The sequence below is a fragment of the Anser anser genome (assembly GCF_964211835.1).
Source record: "Anser anser genome assembly, chromosome: 4".
NCBI lineage: Eukaryota > Metazoa > Chordata > Aves > Anseriformes > Anatidae > Anser > Anser anser.
The window spans coordinates 49,300,777-49,326,935 of NC_139724.1; the positions used below are offsets into that span (position 1 = coordinate 49,300,777).

Sequence of the window (26,159 nt, forward strand, 5' to 3'; positions counted from 1 at the left end):
TGCTTCACCACAAAGAATTTGCTGTATTTGCACATTGCTACTAAATGGTCATAATTTTCAAGGCATCAGGAAGAATCTGGCAAGAGCTGCAAGTAAAGCAAAACGAATAGTATGATTTCTTTAAAAACAAAACAAACTTAAACCATCTTGGCTGTCATGAATATTTCTCTTTTCTGCATTGAGAAGTTACTTCCTAAATTTACCATTTAACAATGAAGATATAGTACAAAAATATAAATCGACTAAAACAGCTGATTTTTTTTAATTATGCATATTATCTATGGTAATTAGTAGAAAGTGGTGATCATAAAGCATTTCTGTTAATGTGATTAGATGACCATGAATTTACTCTGTTCCTCTCATGAAAATATGTATCTTAAATATTATCTCCATCTGGGAAGCTAAAGAATGCTTTCCCACAGACTTCCTTTGTGTTTGGACTGAAGTATGATGTATTTCAAACAATCTGAAAAGTATTTAAAACAAGCTCAGTACAGGATGGGATGATTGCCAGGCCATTACAGTATAACCTTTATGCAAATTTTAATTTGACACATTTTTGTGACAGTATTCAGCAATAAATTTTAGAGGCTGCCAGCGTTGTCTAGACTGCAAACCAAGAGACTGTTGCACATCAAGTTATGCATTAGTTGGATTTCAGCTACCTAAAATGGTCATGAAAGTATTTGTATTTATATATGGTTCATAGTCACACACGATCACTCCACCAAAGCGATATTAGACACCTCTAGGGATCAATGCAGAGAACTTTAGTTTCATGCAGTAATACTCAGAAATTTCTAATCTTGTCTGGGTTCAAAATAATTCAATGAAAACTTTTAAAAAAATTTTCTTGTTTTTAAAATTAATTTTTAAGAAGTTGTGAACGGTAAAGGGCAATTATTTGCTGTTTGTAGACTATAAATTGCCAGTTTGAAGTCATAATAAATGAATGGACCAATGACCAACTTCCTAAAATGGCACGAGAATAGCACACCACATTTTTGAGGGAACTAAGCTAAGAAATGAGAAAGGAGTGGGCTTAGTAGACAAAAATAAATGTATAGCTTCTGGAAATATGAAGCAGAATTAAAACACTTCGGCAAAGCCTTCTGGAGTACATGGGGCATCACCACTGTCCACAAAACATTTTTCCATTGGTAAAAGCAAAATATAAGAAAAGGAGTTTCCTTCCTGGAACTGTTCATCCTGCCTTTTCACCACCACGATGTTCACTTTGAATTAACAACTGAGAGAGAGCAGAGATCTGAGAGGCGTATGGAGATACAGCTTCCATCAAAACCCAGGCAGTGGAGCAGTAACCTGGAAAGTCAGTATCAGAGCACTCCCTCTGTCTGTACTAGTAAGCCTTTGAAGCTGTAGCAAGAGCACAGCAGTTTTTTCAGCACACCTGTCTGTTGCAGACTTGCCCCGTGCTAAAACCAAAAGCTCCTCTGTTAGCAGTGCTGTGCCTGGGGAGGAGGCAGAGAAGAGCAGCCCACCCTGGCCAGCCCTGGGAGCTGAGGCTTTGCAGCAGTGGCATCTTTGCCACTGCTGTTGAGGAGTATTTGGCCACATCAGTATGGTGGTGGGTAAGTCCGCAGGCATCTGACCAATTCCAGTAATTAAAAGCAAAGAAAGCAATGAAGCCCCCACGGGTTGAACTGCAGCAGGGTGGGAACAATCTGCAAAATGTTTTCTGCAGGTTTTCTTATGCTTACTTCCCACCTTGGTAGTACCTTTGCTCAAAAGCTACCTAAAAATGTGTTGCTCATGTTCGTGTCATTCTACCGCACTCTCTCTCTCTTAATGACACTGTAGGAGGTTTGTGGAGACGAGGGGGTCTATGCCACAGATAGGGTGTATTGAACATTTTACGAAACGAAACAATACTGTTTCTGCTGCCAAAAAACATTCCAGACTCTGAAGGATATGGCCTAAAATGGTTATGAATTCAAATTCAGATGGATATTCTTTCTCCTGGGAAAAAAAAATGTGAGCAGCAATACAGCTCTCTGTATGTATGCATGACTGTGTGCATGTGCTGGGGTAAATGTATGACAAATGTAAACCAGATCCTTGGTCTCCTTCATAAGTCTGTCTTAGCTGATGTCTTGTGCTTTTACAACAGTAGAACACAATGAACTTGGCTTATACACACAGAGTTAATGAAAAATTGGCTCACTGTAACGTGAGGATGTCCTTCAATAATGTGCCCTGTTACAGCAATAACTTTCATATCTTAAGTTTCACATTGTTTTTGCAGTCTCACCTTACGTGAGAGTTAAAATAGCAAATGCAATACGTAAAATATTTATGTTAAATGGAAGTTTGTTTATCCTTTCCCGTGGGATGCCTCCTTCCCAAACATTTTTGCACATAGCAGATTCAATTAAACAAAGGTTCCTATTTGGATATCCTGAGTGTCTTACTCATTTGGGTAGCTTTTTTTTAGCCTAAAATATATTATCTAATATATCTACTTTAATAATAATAACAAAACCTTTAAGGAGCTGATTCTGTTGTACTACAAGTTTTAATCTCTTGGCTGGTATTATCATTCTCCTTAAAAAGGTTTACACACACTGATGATATCATGCACATTGATATGTGTGATTCATGGCTGTATGGTATGAGGGCATGAAATACATAAAAAATCAGCAGTGCTAAAGCTTATGGCTTGTGCAGCACGTAACTTTGAATATATTTTGGAATAAAAATTGACATTTTTCACTGTGATGAAAATGAAAGAGCATGGCCACAAGCAAAAATTTGGGAATGTAAACTAAGCTACTTTCCTACACCCAGATTTTCTGAAACCATCCACTTTTCTTCTGGTAAATGCCAAGCTGTATTTATCTCACACAAATTTCATGGTAACTGTATGTGTACATCACACCTCACTGCATCCACTGAATTCATTCCAGCACTGTAAACTCACCTATTTACAAAAATTCCCTACTGCTTGATAGATGGTGACAAGCTGCTGTGGTAGATGAGCATAGTATCCTGTTCAGGCTTTACACTTATATAGAAGGTAAAATAGCAAGGGAGTGGAGAAGAGAAGAAATAGGACAAACAGGACAGAAATACGGAGAGACTGTTATATAGGTGGTGGAAAACTGGAAATTGAGTAGGTGAAAATTAGTTGATTTTCCCACATAGTGTTCAACTCTTAGCTGCACAAAGCTTTCTCAGCTCACAGAAGTACCTCCTGAATGATCTGCCTTCCTCAATACTGGCAGTAGTAGTCACAAACAATTTGGGGAGAAATTCCTCCATAGCTGTTCCTTGATTAAGGTTCTTGTGGATAAATATTCTGCGGAAGTTTTAATTTAGCAAATTTCACAAACATTCTAATAAGCCTTTAGAAAAGTCATATTGCAACTGCAGGTTCTTTTGCAATGTGTGTTTTAAATCAGTAGTGTTTTTGCAGACCGAAGTCTATGAATAGTTATGACTGTGGGGGACTCAGCTTTAATCAGATTCAGAAGAAAAACATATATTCCTGAATCCTGCTGTCTTGGGGACAGTAACAAAAGCCTAAGATTAGAACGTCAATTAATTTTTTTCTAGGTCATCCACACTTTCAGTCAGACAAAAATGTTATTCTTTATCTTATCTGTACTCTTCTTGTCAGCATGTTAAGATCACTAATTCTTCCCTTTCACTCCTGCCTTTTCAGAAACTCTTCGATTAATTTTTTTCTTCATTTCACACCTTCATCTCTGTGTGGCAGTATTAACCTCATAGAGCTTGTTTCTCCTCATGTGTGTGAGTGAAAGATCACTCAGTGACTTGAGAATACTGTATATTTTTCTCCTCATGAGCATCATCATTTTATAGGGTTTCTTTGCAGACCGAAGGCAGCAGCAACGCAGAGTCGTGGAGTCCCGTGAACAGGTTAGGAAGGGAATATAAAGTTGCCGGAAGAAAAGATGAGCAACTTCCATGACTTGTACTCTGCCTTGGTATGATGGATAGAGCTATTCCAGACATCATTAAGAGTAAGATTCGTAGTCCCTTTGCCCAGCCATCACTTTAACATTTGGGCCAAATCTCTACCAAGTCCTCCTATGAGGCTGTCTAAGATGACCTGACACACACACCAAAAAAAAAAAAAAAAAGTGTCTTCTCACGACTTCATCAGCAGGGATAGCCTGTAGTGTCTTGGTCCCTAGTTTTGGACTAGTCCTTTCCATTACACTTAGTGATGCTTGCACCCCGAGAAAACACTTCCTGGAGGACAACCTGTCCATGTCAACAGCATTGCCTCATGGAGCATAATGATGAAGGTTTAAATGTCAGCAGGGATGATTGCCTTAGGGTTTAAATAGAAGCTTTATTTTCTACCCCTAGCGTTCAGCAGGAGTGTTTACCAGCAGCAAAGCATAATTGCGGAGCTTTGATCTTTGCTTTGAAACATCTTTTAAAGTGTAAAGAAAACTCATCTATGCTGAGAACGGCATTAGAGGCTATTTCTGGAGTTAGACCAGGATTCTGAAGGTGAAAGGACACTTCTGCAGTTCTCTCAACAAGTCCCTGGGAAAGTTAAAAATAAGTCTTGCTGTTTAAAAAAAAAAAAAAATTGGCACTTGTTATTTGAGAAAATTTCTTTATTCCAGGAACTGCCTCATGTAGCAGAAATTTATTTACCATCTGTGTAGACTTGAAAAATTTTCCATCTTACCAGATACACAACTGAAATAGAAACAGATTTTCCGTCCCTATGCTTTCCACCGACCTCTGCTTTAAGAGAGTGTCGTTTTGAAAACTTAAGGCATTTTTGTGTTGACCGAAGTGGGATAGTGCAATTATAGCCAATCTGTCAAACCCTGAAGTTCTGCTGGTGACCTCAAGGGAAGTCACCTTACTGTTGCTAAGGCACATCATTTGGGGGAGGGAAAGGAGGAGTTTGCAGAGCCAGTAGCTGAAAATATGTTCTTGTTTTAATTACTGTTACAGCTGTTTTAATTACTGTTACAGTACTGACTTCTAATCAAAAAATAGTCATTTGAGAAACGAATTGTTTTCATTTGGGTACAGATGTACTTCCTTAATTTCAGAGCTCTGCAACTGCAGGGGGAGGGGAAAAAAAAAAGGTTAAAACAATAATTGCTGAATCTGAAGTAACTCGTCCTTTAAAATGCAGAGCAACCTGTCTGTTTGTACCTCTGCATATCACTCCTGAGTGCTCACATGAATACTCAGGCGAGAAATGATCACAAGCAATTCCTAAGGGAGAGGGAAAAAAAAAGTCACTGAGGAGCCGATGTCAGAGTAGGCAACTGTAACTTTTATTTGCAATTCCTGCTTTTTTTTTTTTTCCTTTCAGTTATTCTGTGGGTACGTTTTACTTCTGTGTTTATACGCGCTGAGGATTCTCAAGGACCACAGTGGCTGATTCTTATTTGAGGCTGAGATGTCTTTTGATCTCATCTACTGAAATAATACTTGTGTGAGGAACAAGCTTGATGTGAAAGGCAGGTGTAAAAATTTCCTCTTTGAAGTTCAGTGTGTTGATTTGATCAAGTATAAACTATCTGTTATTATATTATATCTGTTATCTATTATCACATTTTTTTCTGCCTTACCTATTTTTACCATCCTCAGTATTCACTAGGGCTGGCTGAAGGGACTTAACCTATATTGGCCCATCACAGATGCTTTTGCTCTCATTATTCTGAGCCTTTGAACTAGTAAAATTGTATGAGATATGACATTGCTTTAACTGCAAGTATTTATTACCCAACCCTTTAATCCAACAGTTTTATAAAATACTGTAGTCAGTATTTTAAACTACAATCTCTTTTTTGGACTTTTATATAACATTACTACTTGACTGCTCATGGTTAGGTAAGCTATGTTATATTTAAGCAAATTTATCATATAATGGTTAAAATGAACGTTTGAATTGTAAGCCATTCTATGTTCTTTCCTGTTGCTTATAAGTAACCTACCATCCCAAAATGAGGAAACTAGAATTTATATTCTCAGCGTGCAATGGCATGTAAAATTCAACAACCTCAATGGTAAAGTGTGAGTTGCAGTTCCTAAAGGAGCAGTTTTTCTCAATGTTTTCAGTTAGGTTTGTGCTAGTGGGTTAGGGCACGTATCTATTGTAGTGTTTTATACTGGGCCAGGAGCACGTTTTTGAAGTGAGTTTGCTGATTGATGTGATATAAAGTGTGATAGATGATGATGTGGAGCAGGCTCAGAACATGCAAACTGGATTCCTTTTGGTGGTCCACTTTAGTATCTTGCATTAGCTTCATGGCTGAGTTGACTGATGGTAATGCAGTGCTCCACAAAGAAAAAGATGTATTTTAAGATGGCCATTAGCCAGGGAAAATTCTTCAGATATTAGAAAGAAAAAAAGGACCTCAAAGGGTAGCAGATGCACGTCTGCACATTGCAGCAGGTATAGGTTTAAAGAAGGAAATGTGAAAGCCCTGCTCCATTCTCAGTACTGGTCACAGTATCATACACCCGCTGTTTGTGGTATGAGGGTATTGCAAAGCTTTCCAGTCTGTCCTCCGTTCCTGGCAAAACTGGCTGCAAAACATGCAGCTGTTATGACTGGACAAAGTTAACTACCAACAAATCTTCTCAAGACAGATTTTTAAAAGAGGTCAGTATGCTGCAGTTTCCTTTTAGATGCATCTGATAAATATTCCCTGGTAGAAAAATATGGGTTCATGACTCAAGATTAAAATTTAGCCCCTAAGCAAACTTGTCAGTCTCTTGAGGTTTTTATACTACAGTTTTTGTTTCAGCTGTCTGAAATGCATCAGATCCAATGTAAAACTAGAGAAGAATATTTTCCCCCTGTGCTTGTGCTTTCTAGTTCTCTCGCTAATTCCCAGTAGTCTTGTGGTAATTTGTTCATTCTGTTGGCCAGCTGTTCAGCTCTCCATGAATGCATCCTCCTGATGTGCGTTTCCCAGAGTTTTACAAGTCAGTGTCCTACTGCACTTCAACATAAAACATTGTCAAAAACAAAACTATATACTGCAGATGATCTAGACAGGGAACATAATGCAAGTATAATCAAACTCAATCTGAAGAAGTGATGAGTGAGAAAGGAACGAGCATTACATAGTGTAAATGCTTAATTGATTTTAATATGTCTGAAATGGAAATAGAGAGGCTAGGTCTTATATACTAGCTTTCTTTTACTTTCTTAATTACTGCCTGTAGGAGAAGGGAGCTATTTGCTCATCTATTACTATTCTGTAGGCCCTTGATAGTAGGACTCTATGGAAAGGTAGTTAATAGCCCCCACCGTTGCCATAAAGATTAGCTCCAGTCTTTGGTAAGGACAGAATTGTGCGCTACAAAGGTGTGGTTTGGTTGTACAAGGGAAAGAGAAAGTGTGTGAGCAGACTGAAACAGAAATAGCTAATTTGTTCCCTAATACTCATGGAACACATTTTTCACCAAAAATGGCTTGTGGGATTACTAAACACTAAGTGTTAAGGGAGCTGAAAACAGGGATGGTTTTACCCCTGGTATTACCCCAGGATCTTCAAGACAAAAGAGAAGTTCAATAGCTAGAGTTTATTGCTCTCTCCTGGTTATCTCAAGGCTTTTTTATTTTCTTTGGTATCAAATATGCAAAGGAAATACTTGTGTACAGTTTTGTTTTAAGACTCATGTTTATTGTGAGCCCTAACATTTGATTCAGTGGTATACAGTGCTTGGATTCAATTTGAAATATAATTCTGTACAGACGGGGAAAAAAAAAAACACTCTTGTGTATAGAATTGTGTAATGGTAAATATGGTTTATAGTGGATATTTTGGATTTGGGCTATTTATCTAGTTAGGATGCTCTTTTATTTAACACTGCCAAAGATTTACACCCAGATCATAATGCCAGCAAGCATAGCAATGTGATCTGTGACTTAACCCAGTAATGCACAAGGATCCTCCATGTGTCGGGAGGAATCTCTGGCATCTACTTCATTACCTTGTCGGTCATTGTGTGCCTGAATGGTTCCCATTACTCCATGACAAATAGTGAGATTTGTCTTCTCTACCATGACAAAAGCATAAAATCTTCTCTCTTTCTCTGGGAGCCTCCATGTTGTATGCATATGTATTACATGGCAGTGGTTTTGATCATTTTTGGCAGTGTGGAACAGTTGCTTTGTGATTATATCACTTTGCATGCTCTGTAGGGAAATAAGATAAGCATTCATTTGTTCTAGTTCAGTCTGTCCTCTAGAAATGATCTCCATCTGCATCTTACTTCTGTCTTTTAAAAGGCAGTATGAGAGTTTCTAGAAATATTCATTATAGAAGCTTTTTGTTAAAAACTGTATATCATTTTTATCACATAATCTCCAGTAAACATCCTACCTTGTTGATTTGTTGTTTAGAGAGACTCTAGCTCAAACTTAGCACACTGGGAGAAGAATTACTGATAGCAACATCAGTGCAATCATGAACAAATCAAAACAGGGAAGTCCTGTTATTTATTCTGAATCAAAGGCGCTGGTGTGTTAGGGATGGAGAGTTCTTTGAATTCCAATACATCTTTAAACCTTGAGGGTATACCATGTAGTCAAAATGGGCATTTATGTGTATTTTCACTTATTATGACGGTAGAATCCTATTAATTACATAACTTATAAAAGTATTATCCCAGTCATAATAATATAATGCATGGAAAATAAGGCAAAAAATAGAGAAAGAATTTGGCAATATCATGGGTATTTTTGTGAACCTAAGCCTGTGACTTACCTTTGGTAGCCAGGAATTTTGAACTCTCAGGGAAATCTGTTAATAAATAACCATTTAATTGTTTTTTTTTTTTTAATTGAAAGCTTCCTCTGGAATAAAATAGTAGTGTTCCTATCAGGACATGTGATCTTTTAGGAGTGTTCTGATTACTTCTGCCAGATATTTTAAGGAAGTTGTTTTGATAGTCACCAGAGCCATCCACATTTCCTTGTTTCCTAGAATGTCAGAAAAGATGCTTCCTCATTAGTGATGGAGATATTTTTGCTGAGCTGTATCCACTGTCAAATGAACTGCCTCACCTGGGACAGGATATGGCCAGTCCTGTGGGGAGGCAGCAGCAGCACAAGGGCTGGGTATTTTGGCTACGAGGAGACAGAAAAATGACAAATCTGGAAAGTTGCATATTTGTCTGTCACTTACTGCTGTACCCTCACTATCCATATCCATGGAAGTTACACGGAAGAATCCTATTCTTTGTTACCTGCTGCACTCGTGCATGACAATTGCCCTACCACCTGTTTATAAAAACACTGAAAGGGTTTAGTGACTATGTGAAAATATACTGCTAGCAGGCCAGAGAAAAATTCCCAACAAGAAAGAGATCTCTAATGTTAACATTTCACTTAAAAGCACTGCTTTATGGGAGCCAGGGCTCCTACAATTAGACAGTCTCTGCTAAGTTATGCTGCAATGGAATTTACTAACCGGAAAGATAATGCTTTTTCCTTGAAAGAAAAACTCAAAAGATTTGATAATTAGCCCTCAGAGGAGTCCATTGGTTGTTTCACAGCTGTGGAAAAAAACAGTAGAGACCTTATTTATTGACCTAGCTATCTGATAAATCGGGAAGAGATCAGTGTCATGGAATCTTTTTGAACAGACCACCTCCTGACACTGGGAAAGATCCAGATGAGGTCAAAACCCTCAGCTTCCTGTCTCAGAGAGGAAAAGGGGAAAAAAAATCTGATAAACATAAAGCTACACAGAGCTGCTTTGGAAGTCTCTGGAGATGAAGAGAGGTGGGGGCAGAACATTTAAAAAAACCCCACTTGTTAAATTTATCAAGAAAGTACGTGCATTCAACAAATATAAAGAAAACTCTCATTTACATTTTTCCGGTTTGATTACGCTGTCAGAACGGAGCCTGAAACATGAGAACCAGTAATACAACATCCCCCACAGACACAGTCATAGCGAACACAGTTCTTACCCCACTAACCAGAGCATTCAATACACTTCCAAATGTTATCACTCCAGGGATACATCAGAGAAGCAGGATTAAAAACAGAGGGGAACTTAGTCCAGCGGCCAGCACTGTTGCTTAGCTTCAAGTCCTGGTTTAGCCTTAGGAGAAGCACTTCTCCTGGCTCTCATTTTCACAACCTTAAAATGGAATTAAAATCATTTTCCCTTGTCACAGAGTACTGGGTGGTTAAATATATTAAGAAGACGCACAGAAACGTTGTAGTAATAGGAGCCATACAATTATCTGAGACACATTGGTAGAATTTCCTTAGAAGTTTTGAAAGCTGATTTTCAGTGTTGCAGTATTGCTTCTGCTTGTTGTACTCCCTCACATTCCATATTAAAATTCACACTTTGATCCCTGTGAGGACAAGTCTTGTATTTTTGATGCAACTGTGCATCAAATCATACTTAGATGAACTTCTGATTCTTGCACAGTCCCACACAAAGTAACCTGTAGGTGTGCTCTTACACATTTGCACGTGCTTCCTGAGGTCTCCAAACAGCAGTTTGAGGAAAATACGTTGCAATTTTCCCAATGCCTTTTTCTGCAATTCTTCTCTGTAAGCAAATGTTCATCTCAGCTCTCTATTCATCTCTTTTATTTTCAGGAATTGAATAAAAGCCTAGCCTTTTCTGATGGTATATACATATCAATACGACTATTGAACTTAATTGCACATTTAGAGACATTTATCCTCCTAGGCATAAACACCTCTAGTGGCAGCAGAGTCTAGCATGAAGTCAGAACCATTCCTTTAAAACAGGAAAATAAGCCCTGGAAAACAGAAAAAGAAACTCTTGGAATGAAAATGCCTCTCCTGTGCGTGCTTGTCCTGGACGATACACACAACAGACGGATAGAAATCACCTAGTTGAAATCCTAATTTTGTTGCTAGCAAACTCCTGGTTACTTAAAAAAGCCTCAGATTTCATCTACAGTCATCTAGTAATTTAGCTTGATGATAAGCTCTATTATCTCATTTTTTAAAATGCAGAGGAGCCAAATGGTATTTTGCTTGTGTTAATAAACACACTTAGTGAAACAGACGTATTGGCATTTGTGTCCCGTTGATATGAGTCAGAGGAAGCAGGATTTAACTCAAATAACAGTGGAACTAAAGTTTATAAATATTTTATTGAAAATTGTAGTTATCCATTTATCTTTCTTCAACGCGTAGACGGACGTGTTTGATAACAATGACGTTTATTTTAACATTAAATTGCAATACAGTAAGAAATATTTTGAGATTCCACATGCCCTGTTCTTCAAACCCAGCAATCCCTGGTCCAGGACTGTTGCTATAATTTCTCCGAATGTTCCTCAAGTCTGCAGTGTTCTTACTGCCGTCCTTCCTTTGGGAGGCCAGCTGGTGCTGCCTATAAATTCACTATAGTTTTCCCTGGCACTGGCAGTGGAATGGGACAGGATCTTTCCCCAGACATGTATTTCTCTGCATTTCTGAGGCTGTGGTTTCATACTTTTGGCCTCACCTGTGAATCAGTAGCTGGAGCTTTCATGCGATGTTACTTTCTTCCCGAGTGGATTCTGCCATGGTACGTCTTCTGTTAAGCCGATAAAAGTTGGCATACACCATAGATAAAAATCAAGCCCAATAACCTGATATTAAATATATGTATAAAATAGTGTAGGGTTGGTAATTCTTCAATTCCACTGGGATAATGTAGTCATATCTCATGAGATAATGCTTGATTAAATTGAAAAAAAAATACTGGAGTACACTTAAATGCTCTCAAGCTAGTTATCTCAAGTTCTCTAATAGAAACATTTTGATTGTATGAGGACATAGGCTAATCTGTGCCAGCTGCGCTGTCGTTAACTATTCCAAAAGCCTCATTCTCCCTCCTCGAGCAATTTTTTTTTTTCTCTGCAGACATATTTCATGCAAAAGCTATGCCGGCCTTTAAAGATGTTTTAGGCTTTTGTCACAAGATGCGGTGGCAATGTTTATTTTTTTTGATATTAGGAAACCCTACATCTCAAAGGTTTTTAAAAGAGTAGCCAAACATCTTATTATTTCCTTCTTTATGAATTTAGATACCGATACGGTTGTATGGTTATTATAGGACACAGAGAGAAATGTAGAGGACAGAGTAATGTTAATGCTTCATCATACAGAAGATCAACTATTATTTTTAAAGAAGATAGTAAAGTTTCAATGAAGCATGAGTCTATTCATTTATTTGCTTGCCACGTTTGCCAGTTAACTGGAGATGATATCCCATTACCAAAAGTCGCTGTTTGTGTTGCACCGGGGGAGTCTTCCGAGATGAACAATTTCTGAAGTGTGAATCGTAGTAAAACCAGTTGGACTTTAATTCTGAAAAGCAAAGGATCAAGTCTAAAATGAAGATTTGCATTTCATTCTGTTGTTAGCAAAAGAACTTTAATTTATGAAAGAAGCAAATTAAGGTTAAAAATATACGTATTAATGCTTCCATTTAGGGCAGATTTTGAAACAAACATTTTTACTCCGTGCTTTGGTGGTTTTATACTTTTTGCTTGAGGACATGCTATTGTTACTACATCATGGTTTTATGATTCATTAAACTTCTTCTCTGTATATGTAAGCGGACACGTCTTAGTGACATACCATAGGCTGCACATTGCATACTCGCAAAGGGGAATGAGTCACCTGGAAAAGAAGCCTGCCCAGCTGGAAACTGTGGAGCCAGTCCAGCTGAAATAGAAGTGTGCAAATTTCATTTTTATTTTGCTTAATAAAAAAAGCCTAACAGTTACATGGCATGTGCTTATGCATCTTAAGAGACTGAAAAACTTAGCCTGATCAGATATTTCCATACATAAGAGTACATAAGAGTACATACATAAGAGTAGCCAGAATTGTGGACTTATTGATTTATATGAGCATAGCAGTTTGGCTAAAAGATTTAGCATTTAAAGTGTGCTTTTCTGGAATCCAGCTAAATTGGTATAAACAGATGTGGACATGGGAAACATTAATGCATACAATCTGCTTCCTAACTCTTTCTGATTCTTTATTATCCATTGGTTTTATCCATTTAGTTTACCAGCGCTCCCTGAATCTTGATATTTCTCCTTCCCCCACTTTTTTTTCAAGCCCTACAAATAGGTGTTTTCTATGTGGGTGGCCTACAGGAAAGCTGGGGAGGGACTCCTTATCAGGTAGTGTAGCGACAGGGTAAGAGGTAATGGTTTTAAACTGAAAGAGGGGAGATTTAGATGAGATGTTAGGAGGAAATTCTTCACTCAGAGGATGGTGAGGCACTGGCACGGGTTCCCCAGAGAAGCTGTGGATGCCCCATCCCTGGAAGTGCTCAAGGCCAGATTGGATGGGGCTTTGGAAAACCTGGTGGAAGGTGTCCCTGCCCATGGCAGGAGTTGGAATTATATGGTCTTTAAGGTCCCTTCCAACCCAAATCATTCTATGAGTCTACATTTTTGCAGAACAGTTTGGCTGTTAACAAGTCTGTCTGGCTTGTTAACAGATGGATTCTACCAACCTGAAATTGATTCACTAAATCTTATGTGGAGATTCAGTAACACCAATTGTGAAGAAAGGACCAGTTAATTATTTTACTCTCTTAACTTGAAAACTGGAACTACTGAAAATGAAGCTGAGATTTGTGAAGCTGAGGATTTGTGAAAATCAGGTCAGGCCAATTTCTGGGCTTTCTCTTTACACTCTGATCTCATAAGGTCAATTAGAGTATCAGACTCTTGACTTAAACAATTAAGTGTCCAACAGGCACAATCCTTAATCTTGTTAAACCCAAGAATTAAAATAGTTTCACTACTTTCACTTAGCACCAGTCTCTAAATGCACTGAATTTCTATAGCACCATCATTGTTACTGAATGATAACGCAGCATAGACCCACTAATGTGCCTAGCTGATCCAAAAATAACACTATGAATTCTTGGAGCTTATATTTGGATTTCAAAGACCTGTCAGAAGCCTTCCCATGGTGCTCGCTAACAGTAGAGAGATTACTTTTGTTATATTTTAAGTGTATAATTTGTCGTATCTACTAATGATCTGTCCTGTCCCTTTGTAGTTAAGATTACAGTAACTTGAATTATTTGAAACTGAAGTAATACTGCAGTAGTCTATGACTCACTAAATATCATTGGGCTATACCATACTCATTCCCACAGCTGTACTCACTGATATTCCACTCGGTCTTTACTTGGGTGAGGCTTAACTCAGAAACTAACTTTTAGATGCATGAGTGTTATGATTCCTTCAATAGGTCCATCTTGCCGAGCATGAATTATATGTTACCCTACTTGCATAACCTGAAAATCACTTAGAATCATTTCATTTAGGTTGGGAAAGACCTCTAAGATCATCTGGTCCAACCCTGAACCTAACGATACCAAGTCCACCATTAAATCATGTCACTAAGCACTAAAAGCTACTGTTCAAGTGCAATTCAAGAGTTTTCTATTACCTAGAGACTAAATTACGCCTTATCCTCTCTAACTGGCAAATCTTGGGAATTTGGGTTTATTTTCATTTTATTTTTTTCACAGAAATTCTGCATCAAGGTAGGGTGACATCACTGAAAAGATAGATTTACCTAGTTAGGCAATCATTTCTGGTTATTTCATAAACTGTGTTCTGTCTGCAGCCACAGATGTGTCATAGGGGATATTGACTTTGTTCTCTGTTCTTACTGTGGCTTAGTGGTTACAACCAGGTGTTTTATACTGCTTGGTTATTAAAGTTTTTGCAATTTTAATAGCCTATGTTGTTTGTTTCCTTTTGTCTGTGTTTATGCTCTTTTTTTGGATCAAAGATGCAGAGCCAGACATAACATGCCCCACAGCTGCTCTGCTATTCCCCTACTTCCTCAATATATGCTCATTGTTCATTGCAAACGTGATTGTGCTACCAATTTTTTAACTCAACCATTAGTAAACCACAAATGTCAGAATCATATATTCAATGACACAATACAGACTAACACTCCATGTAACTGGAAAAAATAGGTACTTGTGGCTCAGGGAGACAGACAAAAAAAAAAACAAGCAGAAACAAGATTTTCCTCCAACACTCCTGAAGGCAATGCTTTCCAAATTTGGAGAGATAAAGATATGCTTCAAGACAAACATATATTTTAGAGAAACTAACTTTAATATTTCAAGCTGAGGAACTTAAAGGAAACTTCACTCTGCCATTTGCAATCCTTATGTTTGTGATCTCTTCCTTAAAAATTCACTTGAGGGTAGAAAGGTTGAAATGATTTGTGATCATTGCCTCTTAACCCTAGACTTTGGAAACTACATCACTACCAGACCAGTTGACCCTTCTGCAAGATTGTGTGGATCATTGATGATCCATTTAGTGGCCCCAGATCAGTTGAACTAACAGAATTGGTTCATGTCAGGTAAGCCCATTTCAAAGCCATAGAAGTTGGTTCAGATTTTTCCAGTGGCCTGATGCAGGGTGAGTTAGGCAAAGGGCAAGCTAGCGTTTCTGAAAATACTTGAATAAATTAAGTAATCTGCTGTGTCTATTTCTCTTGAATCTGAATTGTTGATATTGCTCTCATGCCATTAGGAAATGACAATCACACTATGCTGAGATTCTCAAAGATATACAATTAAATCTAGGTGAATAAGTTTTCCCTGCAATATATCCAAGCTAACAACTTTTTCAAATACCTTCTCAAAATGGTGATATTCAACACTTTAAAAATATTCCTTGCTAGTCGCTGTTCATATCTGAACTTTCTACGCTACGTTGACCACATGAAACTTCAGGCTGCTTGTGAAGAATAACAGAAGACCCCAAAATCTCAATTTCATATTGTCTTCAGGGTTATTTCTTTTTTATGTTATTTGTTTTTCCTGTCCTGAATACTACTTTTTCCAAGGCTCTTTGTACCCTATTTTCTTGGCATGCCTGAGTTTTATTCCATCTGCTTTTTTACAATGCAGCTTGTTCATTGTTAGTAACATCCTGCTTGAGTGTTTATAATGGTGTGTTCGTCCAGTTAAAATCCACCAGAAGTATATTGCCGAGATCATAGCAAGGTGCTGATTGACAATACTGTTGTTTTTTTTTTTCCAGTCTGGAGCAAGTTTGAATTTCTTATTCTTTCCTTTCAGATCCTTCTCTTTCCTTATTCATGGTGATAATGAGTTTTCCTTTCCTGTATTCTTTTTTACATCTCTTACTAGCTAAATTGTTGGCCAGAGTTTTTTACATTTTCATTCAAAAAGTCTTTTCAATGTCAATCTTACTACAACTATAGAATGCTTAAAAATGTTATATTTAGTTTAAAAACTGACTGTGTCATGTTCTGAGATTTTGTAATATTTCTAGCCACAATTACTAGAATTCTCCAGTTAAATTTGTTAAACATTAGTTAAAGCATGTGATTTAATGCTGGCTCTGTCATTTTTGTCTGTTTTATCCTACCTCCTTTTTGAGAAAGCTCTTCAACTTAAACCTCCAATTTGGCAGAGCCACAGATGGAATAAATAATAAATTTGCATCCATTTTTTTCCTATATATTTGTGTATATATACTATGTATGCAGGTATACATTCATATACATATATATTAATCTCCTACATCACTGTTATCATATTTAAAATGTAGATACATTGAGTCTCAGGATTTACTGCCAACTTCATCTACCACTCAAACTTCCAAGCTCTTGACTAGAGGTTACTGGGCCCTTTGTGGATGCACACACTGACACAGGCTGACTGACTGAACTCGAATTGAGCAGCATGTCTTTTCTGAGATAAGCACTTCTCCCCTTCTGTTCCTGAAAGGCAGCAGCTGCAGAGGGAAACTATCAGTCATCAGCTCCCCAAAACAGAGATGTGCAGGCACATAATTGCACTTCAGGCTGGACTGGGTGGCAGGAGTTCATCTCTCAGCTGGCACCAGCACAGAGCACAATGCTTTTCCTTCCTCCTGATCTAGACCATCAGAGCTGAGCACTGATGCCATTACCTGCTAAACCCCGAATGGAATTCACAGAAACAAAAACGAAAATGCTGCAGACGCAGCCCAGCCTCAGACGGACTCAAGGCCGGCTATTGCATCGCTAGTTACCTCTTCATTGGCTGTGGAGGCCCACATTTCATTTCAGGCTGTCATTTACTGCTTATTACTGCCTTGATCTTCAGTGTAAACACAGCCTGTAGATAAATGTGTTGAGAATTCAGGTATGACAATTGTGCAGTAATCTGTCATGTCAATATTTCTAATGATTTATTTATTTATTTATTGGAACAGCTTATTTCTTCAGTGTCTTACTGTACAAGAAAATATAGAAGTAGATAAATAAGCAGGGGGGAACGATAAAATCTAGACCTGGTTTTCCATCTAATACCTGGGCATACAATTTGGGGATATAGTATTTTTGCTCTTGCTGACAGAGTAAGCAAAAATCCTCAGCCAGCCCTGGTATAAGTCACACAATGCCCATCATGGCTGTTATGAAATGATGTGAAAGAAAACTATATAGTGATATCCCAGTAGAATACTATTGGAGCTGAACTTTCTCTTTAGTTGCAATAATTTTGGGGTGTTTTTAAAAAGAATGTACAGTGCTATTTAGTTACTAATCTATTTCTCTTACTTCCTAAAGGAGATTAGTTATCATATAATAGCAATTAGTTTATGGATGGGCTTGGTTCCAGGGTATGACTGACAAGTATTTTGTGTAAGGCTGTATACAAAAGCAGCAATACATATCCAACAACAGTACTAACACTAAGTTGAAATGCAGTAGAGTGGTAAATCATTGAGCAAAATGCTTAGCTGCATTCAGTAATAGTAACTATACTTTCTGCCTAATCTTGCTTTACTAGTAATTTTAGGAGATAATAATTTACTTAGTTTCCACCAAGTAATGGAGAAACTAAGGACAACATTAACAATTGGTTGGAAATGACTTTGGGAGGTCCTTTGTCTAGCCTCCTGCTCAAACAGGGCTAGTTGTGAGGTCAGACCAGGTTGTTCAAGACTTTGCACACTTGGGTCTTGAAAACCTCTAAGGATGTGCAGCCTCTCTGGGTGACCTGCTCCACTGCTGGACTCTCCTAGGTGAAAAGTTTTCACTTATATACACCCTGATCCTCTCTTGTTTCAACATTTGTACCTTTGCACTTGTGTCATAGCCCCGTGCACCTTTGGAAAAGTTCTGGCTCCATCCTCATCGGTTCTGGGGGCTGCGGGGAGGGTGGCCTGAGGCCTTGCAGCGCTGAGGCTTAGGCCTATGCCATCTTGTAGCCACAGAAGGCAGGGAGCAGAAGCACAGGAGAAGGCTGGAGCAATTGCTGCCTGCTAATCCCGCAGCCTACAAGATTAGCCATCTTTCTGACAAGCATTCATCTCACCTGCCTCTTGTTAACCATGGTAATTGATGACTGTTTACTGCCTTGAGGTCTCAGTGTGCTGCCAGTAGGTTTCACCTCACAAATGCTGGGAGGTGAAATGGCTTCCAAATGACTTTTATTTGCTTCGCAACAGAATGATGCCCTGAAAATACCAGGCCCTTCGGCATACTGGGCCTTTCTCTTGCTAGTGATGAACTTTTACTACGGGTGAAGCCTATGTAGAAGGTAAAGGGTTTTGCAAGTTGCTTATCAGCGGGAGAGTCTAGGAGAAGCTGAGGAGAGTTGTGAGGGTGGCCATAGATGGGAAAACAGCAGTTCCTGCCATTGCAGAGTAGTGGAGAAAGATTTGGCCTAAATGAGAGACTAGGGGGACTATCATACCATCTCCAAGGGGGAGGGGAAAAAAAAAAAAAAGTCTGTCACAAAGAGTGAAAATTGGCAAAAATAAGAATTAACGAGTTCAAGCTAAAGAAAGATTGTGATTCCACATTAGAACTGTTTTTTTTTTTTAGTGCTGAGGAAGGTAGCACTGGAATAAAACCTCCTTTGCTTGGGGCATATGTGGTGGTTTGTAAGAGGAGCCGAAGGACCATCTGTCAAGTATGACAGTGCTGTCATTGAGAGGGAGACAGATGACATTGCATTTCAAGATCTCTTCGAGTTGTATTTTTAATAGATTTATGACTTTCTATTGTTAGCTCATTAATAGTGTATATAAATGTGTGATGTTTGCTATTGTATAGTAATGCAGTTGGAATCCATTTTGTTGATGGTTTCAGATAAAAATGATCAGTAGACTTGGGAAGCTGAACTTGCTGTTGAAAAAGCAATGAATGCTTAAAACTAAGTAAACAAAATATACTCATTTAAATGTTTATGGGAAATTGCTTTAGTGGCCATCATGGGGAGCATCTTTGGGTGTGGAGTTTGGATAGAAATGCTAAAGGAAAATGAGTATTTAAAGTGGATGACAGAGAAAAATCTAAGAAAATAAATTTTTAAGTGGTAAATAAATTCAAGGATTCAGAAAGGTAGCTACAGAAGAATGAGGCTTTCAAAATAACTGTCTTCTGTTTGTGTGTTACATTGGCTATGTCCTTTGATGTGAGTGGATAGCCCACCCTAGGGGCTAGTTTACAGGCCAGTGTATGTGTCTGAGTGAGTCCTCAATGCCATGCACTGTGCACAGATCAGTCCGATTAAGAAATATTTTATAGCTAGAATAATTCCAGTGTGCATATACATATTTCAAAGGCATACATGAAATAGCTGAATATATTATAAAGGAAAGCTGAATAACTTGTCTGAACCACAGACTTTTACAAAATTCCAGTCAACCACTTACCACATGATCAGACACTTAGCTTTGATGAATTTCAGACAACAATATGCAGAAGACAGATGATATTAAGTGGTGTCTGAGGTAAACAAAGTTTTTTGGTTCTTTTTACCCAATTTGGGACATTATCAGCCCCGCAGAAGCAATCTTGTAATTGCTGTTGAATTTCAAAGAAGCTGGCTTGACTGCAGCATCTTGGCTATTTAATGCAGGAAATATCTTAGCTGTAAAATACAGAGCAGGCCATATAAAGGATGATCCAGCTTCCTTTGATTCTGTAATTTCTCAAAACCTCTGATTGCCATTTATTACAATTTTCTAAGAATTCAGAGTTGAACAGAGAGCATGCACTATAAAGGCTTTCAGAGCTATCTAGAATCTCCTCATGTGGCTGAAAAGAAATAACTGTTCACTTGATCGACAGTTTCCACTCCCCACATATTTGTTCTCAGTCACAGTTTGGGGGGCTTGATTTACGTATGACTAGGCTTTCATGTAGTTAAGTTTACAAGGCTGAAACGAAAATCTGATTTTGCAATCCTTTTGTTGAAATGGCTTTGCTGAGGTGAGATCTGAATATTTAAGGTTGTTGAGTATTAACCCAAACCTGAACTCTAACTTTGTTTCAGTCTTATTCAGAAACAGAAATTTTATCATTCTTCGAGACCAAGATTTTTACCTCCAGCTGCTCAGTCACCAATAATGGTTCTTATAAATAAAAATGTGCTGCAGGTTGTGACACAAAACTACCCTTAGTTCAAATCTTACTGTGCAGAAGTAATTTAATAAGAAAGTAATTGTCACTGGGACAATCTAATTTTCACATGGGAAAGAATGAGTTCTTTTCCAAGAAAACAAGGCACTTAGAATCCTTTCACTGCATATAAAATATTAGCTATGGATTTTCTCATGCTATCATATTCTCCTACAGGCTTGTTACAAAAAAAAAAAATGTATTTCTGGGTTTTCATCAGCTATATAGACTGGCAAAGCTAAAGAAGGATGCATGTGTGAATTGAGGGGCAGCGTACAGAAACTGACTGCTCTTTTTTTTTTTTTTTTGACAGTACTCTCTTTCAAACTCTCCCCAGCTATTCTAGAATGTTGAGATTCCCCTAAGTTCTTTGTGGTGGTGTCCTGAAGAAAAACATTGGAGAAACCCTCAGACTCTTCAATGCCTGTAAAGTTAGAGTAACCTCATCCTTAAAAATAAGGTTACACTTATATGATCACTTAGCACCAACATAAATCCAAGCTGTTGGAAGAAATAAAAATCAGTGCCGCTTTTTGTCCCTCCTCTTTGGCCTGGACTGATATTTGCATGGTTACAGAGATCCTTCCACACTGGGGAACTGATCCTGCTCGACACTGCCCATTTCCCAGGGACTGTGTTCAGATGAATCCCTGCTGGCTCTCTACTGGAGACTTGTGCTGGCAAAAGGGAGGTGAGGGGTGGCCAGGGAGAGAAGACAAGGGAACTGCAACTAATAGTAAAACTATGAATTCTGGAAAAATTGAAGCAATCATGGCCTATATCAGATCATGGTTCAGATATCCATTTTATACAACCAAGTTTGGGCAGAGCTATAAACAGGACAAAGTTACTAAACAAGTTAGTCCTCATCACGGTGATATATATGAATCTTGAAATACTAAACTCTTACTAATATCATGTAAGGTAAAAGAAAAGGCAAAAGTATATTTTAAATTATTGACTACTGTAAGGTTTAACAGTGGATTTACTACATAATAGTAAACATCCATTAGAGTTCGTCTTCATACTAAAAAGAATGTTTGAAAAGAAGAAATGAGCAGTGTTTGAAATCCATGGAGCAGTCCAGCCATCTCATTGCTAGAGTCAAAATCAAGTGCACTTGTATAGTCTTACGTAGGGTCAGTCTAAATATAGTAAATATAGAGAAGGTGAGCAGAACACTTAGAGTAACAGAAAAGCACCAGTCTTGCAGCAGCATGGGGAGGCAAAACTGAAAGGCAAGCAAGTAGATCTTTGAGTTTGGGGGCTTTCAAAGTGTTTGACCACAACTCTTTCCATTTCTGAACATAGTCCTTAATTGTACGAAGAGCCAATTTTGGAGATGCCTGTGCCATAGTAAATACTCTCATTGTTACAATGATATTATGGGACTTCACACTGGTTAAGCCCTGCAGGAAAAAGGTCATTCAGTTTTATAAATGTTTTTTCGATAGGCTGATAACTAAATCAATAGTGTCATGCAAGTCGCATACAATCATAGGTAGCATTCTGAGAATCTGTTCCACTGTTTTTATTTCAGAGAACAAATTGACTCAAAAAGAAACAGTTTTATTTTGAAGTTCAATGTATCTAAGCGAGTTCAGTCTTACTAGAAAAGAGTTTAAATTCTCAGCTTCCCCCCCCTATTTGTCACAAAATGCTTGCACTAGAAAAATATGACTGATACAACTTCTGGAACTTTGTTCCCTTGCCCCTACATCTGCCATAGCAGTAAGTGTAAGAAAATCTTTAAACAATTCTTTCAGGTCACTTGCATGACTTTCAAAATCTTCAGTCAGTGTATTTTTTCTGATGAAATGAACCAGAAGTAACACCAAAATATTGCAAAAGATTTCCAGACAGTACCCTTTGCTTATAAGGGTGGTCTGTGCAAAAACAGAATATTAACAGTGTAGGAAAAGTTTTGTATATTGCAAAGCTTCTGTGATGTTTGTCCTTCTACATTTGCACAAAATAACTCCGCTCTAACATTTTTGTTGTTTTCTTTGATTTTTGTTGATCTCCAGTGCTCCACTTTAGTGCTACTGAATAACACAACTAAGAAGAGGTGCAGAATAGTACAATGAACTTGTATACACTTTTCCCTATCTTGGTGACTGGGCAAAAAGACTGTAAGTAGGTCTTGTCACAGCACATGTAGAACATCCCACATCACATCACCCCTTTCAACCTGTAACCTTAAACTTCTTGTTTTAATAGGGTTAGCATTTTAACCATCTAAGGCACTTTTATTTCTCACCTGGAATAAGTTGAGTGGTTTATGGAGTTTGATTCTTTTGTGATGCTGTGATACTTTCCTTACTGCATAAATTAAGTCCATCCTGTAGCAGATTAACTGGTGACTCATTTAAAATAGGCATCATGCAGTTGGTTTCATACTTTTTGTGCCTTGATCCTGCTGTTTTTTTAGACATGGAGTTGTCTGGACTCCCTGAGAGCCGCTGTGGTCAATACATACCCGTTGATATCATATAAATTTCTGTACAAGACTCTAGGTCTTCTGTCAACAGTGATTCCCCAAACTCAGTCTTTCCATACCCTCAGCTCTGAAGTTTCTTATTTTCTTTGTTCTCTCTTTACAGAGGTCTCCATGATCTCTCCCAGAATAATGTGAATAGTATTCTTTGCTGGATATACCTTATCTTAGTTTTCCTCGTTTCCCTTTCTCTCTTAATGGCCTTCCCCAGATACAAGAGGCATCACAAACTGTTTGTGTTTGGTGGACAGACCTAGTAAATTTCCCACGTAAATTGCTAACTTGAGCAAGATTACAGAAAAGAGAATGATAAATGCAGATTCTTCTGTCTCTATCTAGATATATAAATACATGACTGGATTCTCAGAAGCCATAAGCACTGGACTCATTTCAGGGAGCTGCAGGTTATTACAAAATGTTCCTACATTTTGTCATTCAAGATATACAAATTCTCAGGCAAATCTTGGTAATGAGCTAGTGCAATCTAGTTTTTTTTAATAGTCTCTCCAGGTAAATATTTGTAATATTTGTTTCTATATTTAGAGAAGAATGCCAAATTTAAACCTATCATCAATGTACAAAGTCTCTTTGCTTTGCAAATCAGAGTGTATGCATGTATGTGTGCGTGTGTTTATGTGACTGTGTATACAAAGAAATATAAATAGACCCACAGGACTCAGAAGAGCAATATAAAACTAAAATGAAAGGTAGAAGCAGTTAAATATTTATATTTTTACCCCCCAAAATTAGAAAAAAGGTGAATGATAACTTGGAATTCTTCAAGCTAAGCCCTCATGTGGCAAAACTTACAAGATTAAGTAACTAGATAAACCTGCTCCCTTCATCTGATAATTTGTTATAGTTTTTGTATAACAGCACATTTCTTCCATAGTGCCTTCTAGTTTTGCATAAGCATTTTTCTCAGAAAGAAAAGCAAATATAGTGAAAATATTCACTGCAGGCTTTTAAGTTACCAGAACTTCATACACTGAATAGAAACTCATCTCCTTCCACACACAAAAAAAATAGGGAGTTTGATTAAGATATTATTAGCAAGTGGATTGTGTTGTGTTTGTTTGTTCTTTTTAATAGGTTGTTTTTTTTCATTTACTGAAATCTCATTCATATTAATGAACAGATAACTTACCTAAAAAGACTGAGTTGATGGTGCAACCTGTATTCTCAGAACTCTTAGCACGGTTAGCATGATAATCATCTAAGGCACTTCTGTTTCTCACCTGGAAAAAGTCAGAGTGTAATATGATTTTATGTTTTTTAATACTTATTTCTGTCTTAAGCCTGATTCAAAGCCCATTGCAATCAGTGGAAAGAGTACCATTAATTTTAGGAGACTGCTCAGTACTATAATTGCAATATCTTCAGGTATTGTGGTATAGTATCACTAACAGACTTCATATAAGTATTATCTGGTTTCTAATATTTTCATTGTTAAATTGAAGGACAAACTAGGTGTTATATTCATACCTCTTCCCCTGTTTCTTTGAACTGTCTTCAGTGCAGCGTAAAACTGAAAGCATTAGGTTCACTTTCTGTTCATAAATAATTCCTTATGTCCAGGTTTAGGCACCATCTATGCCTAAAAGATATTACAGCGAAGCTAAAATAGTATCAACCTAACAATGTCAATATATTCATTATGAATAGAAAGTTTTATTGCACATAGTAGTCAAGACCTGTTGTGGCTGAGTCTGTATTTCATTTCTAAGAAACACCTGTATTAAATTTTACAATCACTTTAGGTATATTCACTTCAATTTCACTTCATCATTATAAGGAACAAATTAAAACTTCTACTTAGTATCAAGAGATGTCAGAATTTATTTTCTTTCAGAAGTGACTGACTTTTCTTGAATACCAGTGGGACTTTTTTTTTATTATTTTAAATTGTGCTTACTCCCACAACATTAAGAAGGGTGTTCAGTTGGTCCATCCCCTGCCCCTCCTCCCCCCCCCCCCATTGTTCACACTTTTTCCTTGAAATATTTAGAATTGCTATTTAATCTTAATACATAGTTTGTGAGAAAAAGAACAAACATTAGAAATAGGTGTAAGTCTTTCCATGGTAACTCTTTGCATTTCAAATGGTAGAATTCTGGTATAACATTTTTAAAACATTATAAAACAATACAAATTATCGTAATAGATAAACTTGAAGAGATTCACAATGATTTATGATTACTTAAATTTTCTCACATGTTGTTCCTTGTAGCTGATATAATTTGGAGTTTGGACCATGCACAGTCTCGTAGATCTGATTCCTAATTCATTTGATTTCACTAGATATGAGGACCCATGTGAATGATCATTGGCATCAATTCTTGATTTACCTGAACTATCTAGTTTGATAAGTCAAAGAAAAATAAGTGTAAATAAAATTGCAAAGACCAGAACAGGTTTCCTGAAGGACAAACCCTTCCTCTGATTTAACTGCAAAAATAAGACCGTTCTCCTCCTATCAACCTACAAAATAGACATGTAATATATAAATGTGCAAATATATAAATGCACAAACATATTTGTTTATTTGTAAAACATACACCAACAACAGATATATATCCAAGCAAAATTTCATAATGTCAGTACTCTGGTTTAATTTCTGACAATTAAAATGAAGTCACTATTTTGCCTTGTGGTATGGCCCTGCTTGATTTTCAGCATAATATGAAAGCAGTAAGATGTTCACTGAAGTAGTTTGTTTTTGACTTTGCACAAAATAACCAAACCAGAGGTATTTTTTGCAATATCAAGAATGCAGCATCTGTCATCTTTCACTTGTGAGGTTCTATATAACTGCAATATTTTTCCAGTCTGATAATAAGTGCTCAGATTACTGTCATAATATTCTCCACAAAGCACAAGTCTTTCCCCTTGTAGCAAGCAGAAGTGGGGTCCAGTAAAGGTAAAAACTTGTCTTTTGCTTAGTTTGTCAGTCATAGCCAGCATGACTCTTAGAACGCATATAGTGCCAATTTACAAAATATGAAGAAGGAAATCAGAAAGTAACTGAATATTGTCTATGCTGAAAAGAGCACGATTAATGATTTTATGTTTTCACTATATTTTTCACCCATTGAAGACCAATAATGTTCATGTTGTACTCTGTACCCTTGTGCGATTTGATTTTGGCAAATTTTCATAGTCATAATGCTGACATGATCCTAAATCAGGAATGACTACTGGGAGTTC

General features: G+C 37.5%; 1 protein-coding gene across 7 annotated transcripts in view; it reads left to right on the top strand.

Moving 5' to 3' along the window:
* Positions 1 to 26,159, top strand: part of DLC1 (DLC1 Rho GTPase activating protein) — a 281,618-nt gene that overhangs the window by 78,024 nt on the left and 177,435 nt on the right. The window contains exon 1 of one of the 7 annotated variants that reach the window (XM_083836138.1): positions 18,436 to 18,587. The exons of the other annotated variants lie outside the window; for them this stretch is intronic. The gene's annotated coding sequence lies outside the window, so the exon portion shown is untranslated. Of the gene's footprint in view, positions 1 to 18,435; positions 18,588 to 26,159 lie in introns of those variants that run through there. 7 annotated transcript variants of the gene reach the window in all.